Source organism: Panthera uncia, unplaced genomic scaffold (assembly GCF_023721935.1).
Source record: "Panthera uncia isolate 11264 unplaced genomic scaffold, Puncia_PCG_1.0 HiC_scaffold_1835, whole genome shotgun sequence".
NCBI lineage: Eukaryota > Metazoa > Chordata > Mammalia > Carnivora > Felidae > Panthera > Panthera uncia.
Window position 1 is genome coordinate 19,431 of NW_026058509.1, and position 9,232 is coordinate 28,662.

Below are 9,232 nucleotides of genomic sequence, written 5' to 3' on the forward strand. Positions count from 1 at the left end.
TCCCTTGCATTTTCCTTGTGTCTAACTTCTGTGTTTTCTAGATTAAGAATACAAGTACATTTTTGCAAGGGGAAAATGCAGAAAAATACATTTGTCTAAAACACACATAGACTAATTCAAATGCAAAAGAAAGGAATCATTGAAAAAATGGTGGCACTTTGAAAAATGAGATCAATGAAATATATTTTAAAATATGAGGAGTGGTAGATCAGGATTAGAAAGAAAGTTTATTCTCAACATTAAGTTTAATGAGGAAGGTCTGCTTTAATTAACATCAGTTATGTTAAAGCTGCATTTTACAAGCATTACACTTCAGATAAAAGCTGAGTTCAGCTTGTTTGACACCTTTGATTAAAGCATAAAATCTTAAATATATTTGACTTTTAGAATTGAACTATATAAGTGGTGCGTCATTTACTAGCTAATTATTTGCATCTCCTGGGGATAAACAGGTATTATGGTATTAGGAATATGAGGTACAAAATTATATACTGTTGCCCAGGCTTTTCCACATAGGGATTCTTTTCCTGCTCATAGTCAAAAGATCTCAGAGCTAAGAGTAGGGTGATGAATAAAGAATAGCAAAAAATGTAAATTTATCTTCAATAAGCATCATTGAAATCTTAATAGCTAATGTTTACTGAGTGCTTACTATTTTTTTTTTTTTTAATATTTTTACTTATTTTGAGAGAGAGAGAGTGCACTAGCAGGGGAGGTGCAGAGAGAGAGGGAGACACAGAATCTGAAGCAGGCTTCAGAACTCTCAGCTGTCAGCACAGAGCCTGAAGCACGGCTGAAATCCACAAACCGAGATCACGACCTGAGCCGGAGTCGGATGCTTAACCAATTGAACCACCCAGACACCCCTGAGTACTTACTATTTTATTTTCAAGAAACTGCTAAGTGCTTTACATGTATTATTTTGTTTAATGCTTATAACAGTAACTGACATAGTAAAGAATATTAAGAAAGGAGAAGGGGAAAACAAAAGTTAAAAAATGAGAATTGAAATAAAAATTGAGTATAACATGATTTTGCTAGACGAGAATTTAAAAGTTAACTTTGGTAAAGAGGTTGGGTGTAAGATAAATGTGCAAAAGCCAAAATCACCCAAAATGTGCAAAACCAAAAATTTCTGTATTAATAATACTTGACTACAAATGAAAATGTCTGTTGGAGGAGGTCATCGGGTGAGCGTGACCGCCAAATGACCCAGGAACTGACCGTGGGCGGGCCGGCAGCTGGAGGGTCCTCACCCCTCCCCTGCGCTGCGCGTTTCCACGGTTGCGGACCTGAGAGAGCTGTGTGTTAGGGGGACCACCTGGACAGTATGTGTGAATGAATCCTGTTAAGGCTGTTATGTAATCTTTTAAAATTTCGGTGGGCTGATGGGGAGATCTCGCCCTCCCGCTGCCGAAGAGAAGCTTCCTAGGTAAGTTCCCTTGCTTCTTAAGCTTGCCACCTCCCAATGTAGAGTGCCTAGTCTCTTTCTTCCCTCTCTCCTTGCCCTCCGGATATGGGGGCCGGTTTCACATTTCACAGGGAAATTCTCAAGTTTGTGAACCCAAAATGTCCCAGCCCCAGATGATAGCCACATAACCTGTAAAATACTTGGCAACAAAATTAAAAAGAAAAGAAACAGGTCTAGTTGAATAAAACTATAAAATGTTATGAAAAGCTATGAAGCAGGACCTTAAAAAATTGGAGCGGTATACTGTGGTACTAGGTGAAAAGACAATATCTAGAAATATCAGTCTTCTCAAAATTAAGTGAGGCAATTAAAACCTCAATGAATTTTTGAGGGGTGAGTTAGATGAAATAGTTTTATCAGTTCATTTGGAATAATACCAGGAATAAGTGAGAAAATTATGAGAAGTGAGGGTAGATGTAACTTGGCAGCTCACCCAGAGACTCATGAAGAATAATAAGTGATTGTTTTAAGCCACTGAGTTTTGGGGTGCTTTGTTAAATAGCAATCACTAATTTTTAAAAAAATGTTTATTTATTTTGGGACAGAGTGAGTGTGTGTGAGAGTGGGCAGGGGTAGAGGGGGAGGAAGAGAGAGAGAATCCTAGGCAGAGCCTACTCCACGAACCATGAGATCATGACCTGAGCCGAAAACCAAGAATCTGAAACTCAACTGACTGAGACACCCAGACACCTCCAGAAATCACTGATTAATACAAGTATTACAGCTCAAGTATCCTGACTCAATTGTACTCCCCAGTGGACAATGGCTGGGGAAATTGGAGTTGTGGTTAAAGGTAAAGAGAAATAAAGGCATCTGGACTAGGGGTTAGAAACTTTATGATGAGGATAAATGATAGAATCAATTTGAATAGTGGTGACAAGATATAAAATAGAATTAGGCAACAGTGTATATATAGTAAAAAAAAAAAAAAAAAAAAAGTTGAGTTACCGAGCTATAAAATGGACCATAGTCTTGATAAAATATGAAAAAAACACCAAAACGAAACAGATAAGCCTAGTTCCCCAGATCAGGAGATGGCAAACTATGACCTGGCTCACTGCCTGTGTTTGCAAATAAAGTTGTGTTGGAACATAGCTACACGCGTTTGTTTATTGTCTGTGGCTGCTCTTGTGCTCTAAAAGCAGAGTTGAGTAGTTGAATCAGATACCTTTTGGCTTGAAAAGCTGAATATATTTGCTGGCCCTTCTTTGGAAGGAGTTTGCCAACCTCTGCTCTAGACTGATGGGGTTCTGATGGCAGAGTTTCTACTAGAGGAGGGGACAGGCTTGGGAAATGGAGCAATCCACACCGTATTTAGTCTCTATCTCTCACCTTTCCATTCCCTTCTCTGACTTGGAGGGGAGTAGGAAGGTAGGGGGAGATGGCTAAGGGGAGGGCATCCAAGACCTTCAGCAGATTTAACCCCACAAAGTCAAATAAATCAGGGTGATGTATGTTCATTGTTTCCTATTACGGGAGTGAGATTGGTTGTTTATGACACTTAAATGTCCAAATAATTCAACTGTCAGACATTCAATCTGACTCACTTCAGGGCTATGTTAACTGAACTGTTTGCTGAATAGACCAGAGTTTTTAGCATCTTGTTGATTCAGCAACATTTCTTCTGGTCATAGAAACTAAAAATTTGTGATTACAAATAATTATATTTTTAAAGTAGATAAATTGCGGAGAGTAAAAATAAATATGAATTTTAATAAGCAATAATTCCAATAGTAGTTTGTTCACTTCTGTACTTATAACAACTGCCCAGGAAAATACAGATTCATAAAGGTTGGTGGCCAGAAGGTCAACTTAGCAGCAGAAACACCAGATGCTAGTAGGGCTGACACATGATTATTATGCCTGTGGTCAGTGGACATGAGCTAAGTTTCCTATGAAATCATTCACCTCTGCATTTCCTGACTTTGATGTTTTAATCTGTATCCTGTGCATTGTATTAACACTTTTCTTTGCATTTAGTTTCCTTATAAAAAATGAGAACAAAAGAAAAATTTTAATGTCCCAATCTCTCAAGGCAGTCACCATATAGTGAATAATGGCTGTACTGGGGGTCTTAAGTTCTTTATATTTTTAAATCTTTGGAACAATAGGGAAGGGATTTTGTTCCTTTTATTCATATCTCTAATGGATTAAAAATATTGCGCTCAAGGTTTTCATGAAAAGTTTTCTATTACTACCAGAGATAAATAAAAGAGAACAAAGAACTTCAATAAAAGAAAATATAGCTTAGAGACAAACTTGAAAACTCCATTTTGACTGATTAAAATTATATTAAATGGAAAGTTTTAAAAGGCAATCTTTTTAGAAAGGGCTCTAGAGTGAGGACTATACTTGGGTAACTCTGAAAGAGAGCAGAGGTGATATGGTAAAAGCAAAGAGCTTCATTTATAGGGGATTTGGGGGTATTACGTTAAATGAGATTTTTTTTATAATTTATTATTTTTTTAATTTACATCCAAGTTAGCATATAGTGCAACAATGATTTCAGGAGTAGATTACTTGATGCCCCTTACCCATTCAGCCCATCCCCCCTCCCACAACACCTCTAGCAACCTTGTTTGTTCTCTATATTTAAGAATCTCTTGTTTTGTCCCCCTCCCTGTTTTTATATCATTTTTGCTTCTCTTCCCTTATGTTCACCTGTTCTGTATCTTAAATTCCTCATTTGAGTGGCATCATATGATACTTGTTTTTCTGTAATTTTGCTCAGCATAATACCCTCCAGTTCCATCCATGTAGTTGCAAATGGCAAGATTTCATTCTTTTTGATTGCCAAGTAATACTCCATTGTGTATATGTACCAGATCTTCTTTATCCATTCATCCAATGATGGAAATTTGGGCTCTTTCCATACTTTGGCTATTGTCAATAGCATTGCTATAAACATTGGGGTACATGTGTCCCTTTGAAACAGCATACCTGTATTCCTTGGATAATACCTAGTAGTGCAGTTGCTGGGTTGTAGGGTAGTTCTATTCTTAATTTTTTGAGGAACCTCCATACTGTTTTCCAAAGTGGCTGCCCCAGCTTGCATTGCCACCAACAATGCAAAAGAGATCCTCTTTCTCCGCATCCTTGCCAACATCTGTTGTTGCCTGAGTTGTTAATGTTAGCCATTCTGACAGGTGTAAGGTGGTATCTCATTGTGGTTTTGATTTGTATTTCCCTGATGATGAGTGATGTTGAGCATTTTTTCATGTGTCAGTTGGCCATCTGGATGTCTTCTTTGGAGAAGTGTCTATTCATGTCTTTTGCCCATTTCTTCAGTGGATTATTTGTTTTTTGGGTGTTGAGTTTGATGAGATCTTTATAGATTTTGGATATTAACCCTTTATCTAATATATCATTTGCAACTACCTTCTCCCATTCTGTTGGTTGCCTTTTAGTTTTGCTGATTGTTTCCTTCGCTGTGCAGAAGATTTTTATTTTGATGAGGTCCCAATAGTTCATTTTTGCTTTTGTTTCCCTTGCCTCTGGAGATGTGTTGAGTAAGAAGTTGTTGCAGCCAAGGTCAAAGAGGTTTTTGCCTGCTTTCTCCTCTGGGATTTTGAAACCTTCCTGTCTTACGTTTAGGTCTTTCATCCATTTTGAGTTCATTTTTGTGTATGGTGTAAGAAAGTGGTCCAGGTTCATTTTTCTGCATGTCACTGTCCAGTTTTCCCAGCACCATTTGCTGAAGAGACTGTCTTTATTCCATTGGATATACTTTACTGCTTTCTGAAAGATTACTTGGCCATACGTTTGTGGGTCCATTTCTGGGTTCTATGTTGCATTGATCTGTCTGTTTTTGTGCCAATACCATGCTGTCTTGATGATTACAGCTTTGTAATACAGTTTGAAGTCTGGGATTGTGATGCCTCCAGCTTTGGTTTTCTTTTTCAAGATTGCTTTGGCTATTCGGGGTCTTTTCTGGTTCCATACAAATTTTAGGATTGTTTGTTCTAGCTCTGTGAAGAATGCTGGTGTTATTTTGACAGGTATTGCGTTGAATATATAGATTGCTTTGAGTAATATTGACATTTTAACAAAATTTGTTCTTCCTATCCAGGAGCTTGGAATATTTTTCCATTTTTTTGTGTCTTCTTCAATTTCTTTCATAAGCTTTCTATTGTTTTCAGTATATAAATTTTTCACCTCTTTGGTTAGATTTATTCCTAGGTATTTTATGGGTTTTGGTGCAATTGTAAATGGGATTGATTCTTTGATTTCTTTTTCTGTTGCTTCATTGTTGGTGTATAGGAATGCAACCGATTTCTGTGCATTGATTTTATATCCTGCAACTTTGCTGAATTCATGATTCAGTTCTAGCAGCTTTTTCATGGAATCTTTTGGGTTTTCCATATAGAGTATCATGTCATCTACTAAGAGTGAAAGTTTGACCTCCTCATGACCAATTGGGTTGCCTTTTATTTCTTTGTGTTTTTGATTGCTTAGGCTAAGATTTCCAATACTATGTTGAATAGCAGTGGTGAGAGTGGACATCCCTGTCTTGTTCCTGACCTTAGGGGGAAAGCTCTCAGGTTTTCCCCATTGAGGATGATATTAATGGTGGGTCTTTCATATATGGCTTTTATGATCTCAAGGTATGATCCTTCTATCCTTACTTTCTTGCGGGCTTTTATCAAGAAATGATACTGTATTTTGTCAAATGTTGTCTCTGCATCTACTGAGAGGATCATATGGTTTTTGTCCTTTCTTTTATTGATGTGATGAATCACATTGTTTGTTTCATGGATATTGAACCAGCCCTGCCTCCCCGGTATAGATCCCACTTGGTCGTGGTGAATAATTTTCTTAATGTATTGTTGGATCCGGTTGGCTAATATCTTGTTGAGGATTATTACATCCATGTTCATCAGGGAAATTGGTCTGTAGTTCTCCTTTTTAGCGGGGCCTTTGTCTTGTTTTGGAATCAAGTTAATACTGGCTTCATAGAAAGAGTTTGGAAGTTTTCCTTCTATTTCTATATTTTGGAACAGCTTCAAAGGAATAGGTGTTAATTCTTCTTTAAATGTTTGGTAGAATTCCCCCAGAAAGCCATCTGGCCCTGGACTCTTGTTTTTTGTGAGATGCTTGATTACTAATTTGATTTCTTTAGTGGTTATGGGTCTGTTCAAATTTTCTATTTCTTCCTGTTTCAGTTTTGGTAGTGTATATGTCTCTAGGGATTTGTCCATTTCTTCCAGATTGCCCATTTTACTGGCGTATAATTGCTCATAATATTCTCTTATTATTGTTTGTATTTCTGCTGTGCTGGTTGTGACCTCTCCTCTTTCATTCTTGATTTTATTTATTTGGGTCCTTTCCTTTTTCTTTTTGATCAAACTGTCGAGGGGTTTATGAGTTTTGTTAATTCCTTCAAAGAACCAGCTTCTGGTGTCATTGATCTGTTCTACTGTTTTGTTTTGTTTTGGTTTGGTTTGGTTTTGGTTTTGATAGCATTGATTTCTGCTCTAATATTTATTAATTTCTGTCTTCTGCTGTTTTTGGGTTTTATTTGCTGTTCTTTTTCCAGGTCTTTAAGGTGTAAGATTAGGTTGTGTATCTGAGACCTTTCTTTTTTCTTTAGGAAGGCCTGGATTGCTATGTATTTCCCTCCTATGACCACCTTTGCTGCATCCCAGAGGTTTTGCGCTGTGGTGTTATCATTTTCATTGGCTTCCTTGTACTTTTTACTTTCCTCTTTAACTTTTTTTTTTTTCTTGTGGTTGATTTCGTGTTTCATACCGTTGTGGTCTGAAAGTATGCACGGTATAATCTTGATCTTTTTGTACTTACTGAGGGCTGATTTGTGTCCCAGTATGTAATCTGTTGTGGAGAATGTTCCAGGTGGACTGGAGAAGAATGTGTATTCTGCTGCTTTAGGATGAAATGTTCTGAATACATCTGTTAAGTCCATCCAGCCCAGTGTGTCATTCAAAGCCATTGTTTCCTTGTTGATTCCTGTTTAGATGATCTGTCCATTGCTGTGAGTGGGGTGTTGAAGTCCCCTACTATTATAGTATTATTATCAATGAGTTTCTTTATGTTTGTGATTAATTGATTTATATATTTGGGTACTCTCACATTTAGAGCATAAATGTTTACAATTGTTAGATCTTCTTGGCAGATGGACCCGTCAATTATGACATAATGCCCATCTTCATCTCTTGTTACAGTCTTTATTTTAAAGTCTAGATTGTCTGATATAAGTATGGCTACTCCGGCTTTCTTTTGTTGACCATTAGCATGATAGATGGTTTTCCATCCCCTTACTTTCAATCTGAAGGTGTCTTTACATCTAAACTGGGTCTCTTGTAAACAGCATATAGATGGATCTTGTTTTCTTATCCATTCTGTTACCTTATGTCTTTTGATTAGAGCATTTAGTCCATTGACATTTAGCATGAGTACTGAAAGATATGAATTTATTGCCATTATGTTGCCTGTAAAGTTGGAGTTTCTGGTGGTGTTCTCTGGTCCTTTCTAGTCTTTGTTGCTTTTGGTCTTTTTTGTTTATTTGTTTTTTCTCATCTTTTCTCCCTTCAGAGAGTCCCCCTTTAAATTTCTTGCAGGACTGGTTTAGTGGTTATGAACTCCTTTAATTTTTGTTTTTCTGGGAAACTTTTAATCTCTCCTTCTATTTTGAGTGGCAACCTTGCTGGATAAAGAATTCTTGGCTGCATATTTTGCCAATTCAGTACATTGAATATATCCTGCCACTCTTTTCTAGCCTGCCATGTTTCTGTGTATAGGTCTGCTGCAAACCTGATCTGTCTTCCCTTGTAGGTTAAGGACTTCTTTTCCGTTGCTGCTTTCATGATTCTTTCCTTGCCTGAGTATTTTGCGAATTTGACTATGATATGCCTTGTTGATGGTTGGTTTTTGTTGAATCTAATGGGAGTCCTATGTGCTTCCTGGATTTTGATGTCTGTCTTTCCCTAGGTTAGGAAAGTTTTCTGCTATGATTTACTCACATAAACCTTCTACCCCTTTTTCTCTCTCTTCATCTTCTGAGACTCCTCTATGATTTTAATGTTGTTCCTTTTTAATGAGTCACTGATTTCTCTAATTCTTAAATCATGCTCTTTTGCCTTAGTTTCCCTCTTTTTTTCTGCTTCACTGTTCTCTGTAAGTTTTTCCTCTATATCACTGATTCTGCTGCTTTGCATCATCCATCCTGGCTGCTGTGGCATCCATTTGAGATTGCATCTCAGTTATAGCATTTTTCATTTCATCCTGACTAGCTTTTACTTCTTTTATCTCTGTAGAGAGTGATTCTTCTATCTTCAACCCCAGCTAGTATTCTTATTATCATGATTCTAAATTCTGGTTCGGACATCTTGCTTGTATGTGTGTTGAGTAGGTCCCTGGCTGTCATTTCTTCCTGCTCTTTCTTTTGGGGTGAATTCCTTCATTTTGTCATTTTGAAGGAAGAAAAGGGATTATTAAGGTAAAAAATTAAAATTAAAAAATTAAAAACACCACAAAATTCAAATAAAATATACTAGATCTTAGGTGTGTTTGGTCTGGTTGTTGAAAGGAGCTTGATAGATTAGGGGAAAAAATGGAAAGACAAGAAAAGAAAAAAGAAAAAATAAGGAAAACTTTTGAAAATTTGAAAAATGAATACAATAAAATCGAATAAGATGAAAGGATGGAAGTAAAATACAATTTAACATTTTTACAAAAAAGTAAAAGATATAGTAGAAAAAAGTAATGAAAAATATTTTTGGTAAAAATAGAGAATAAAAAAATGGT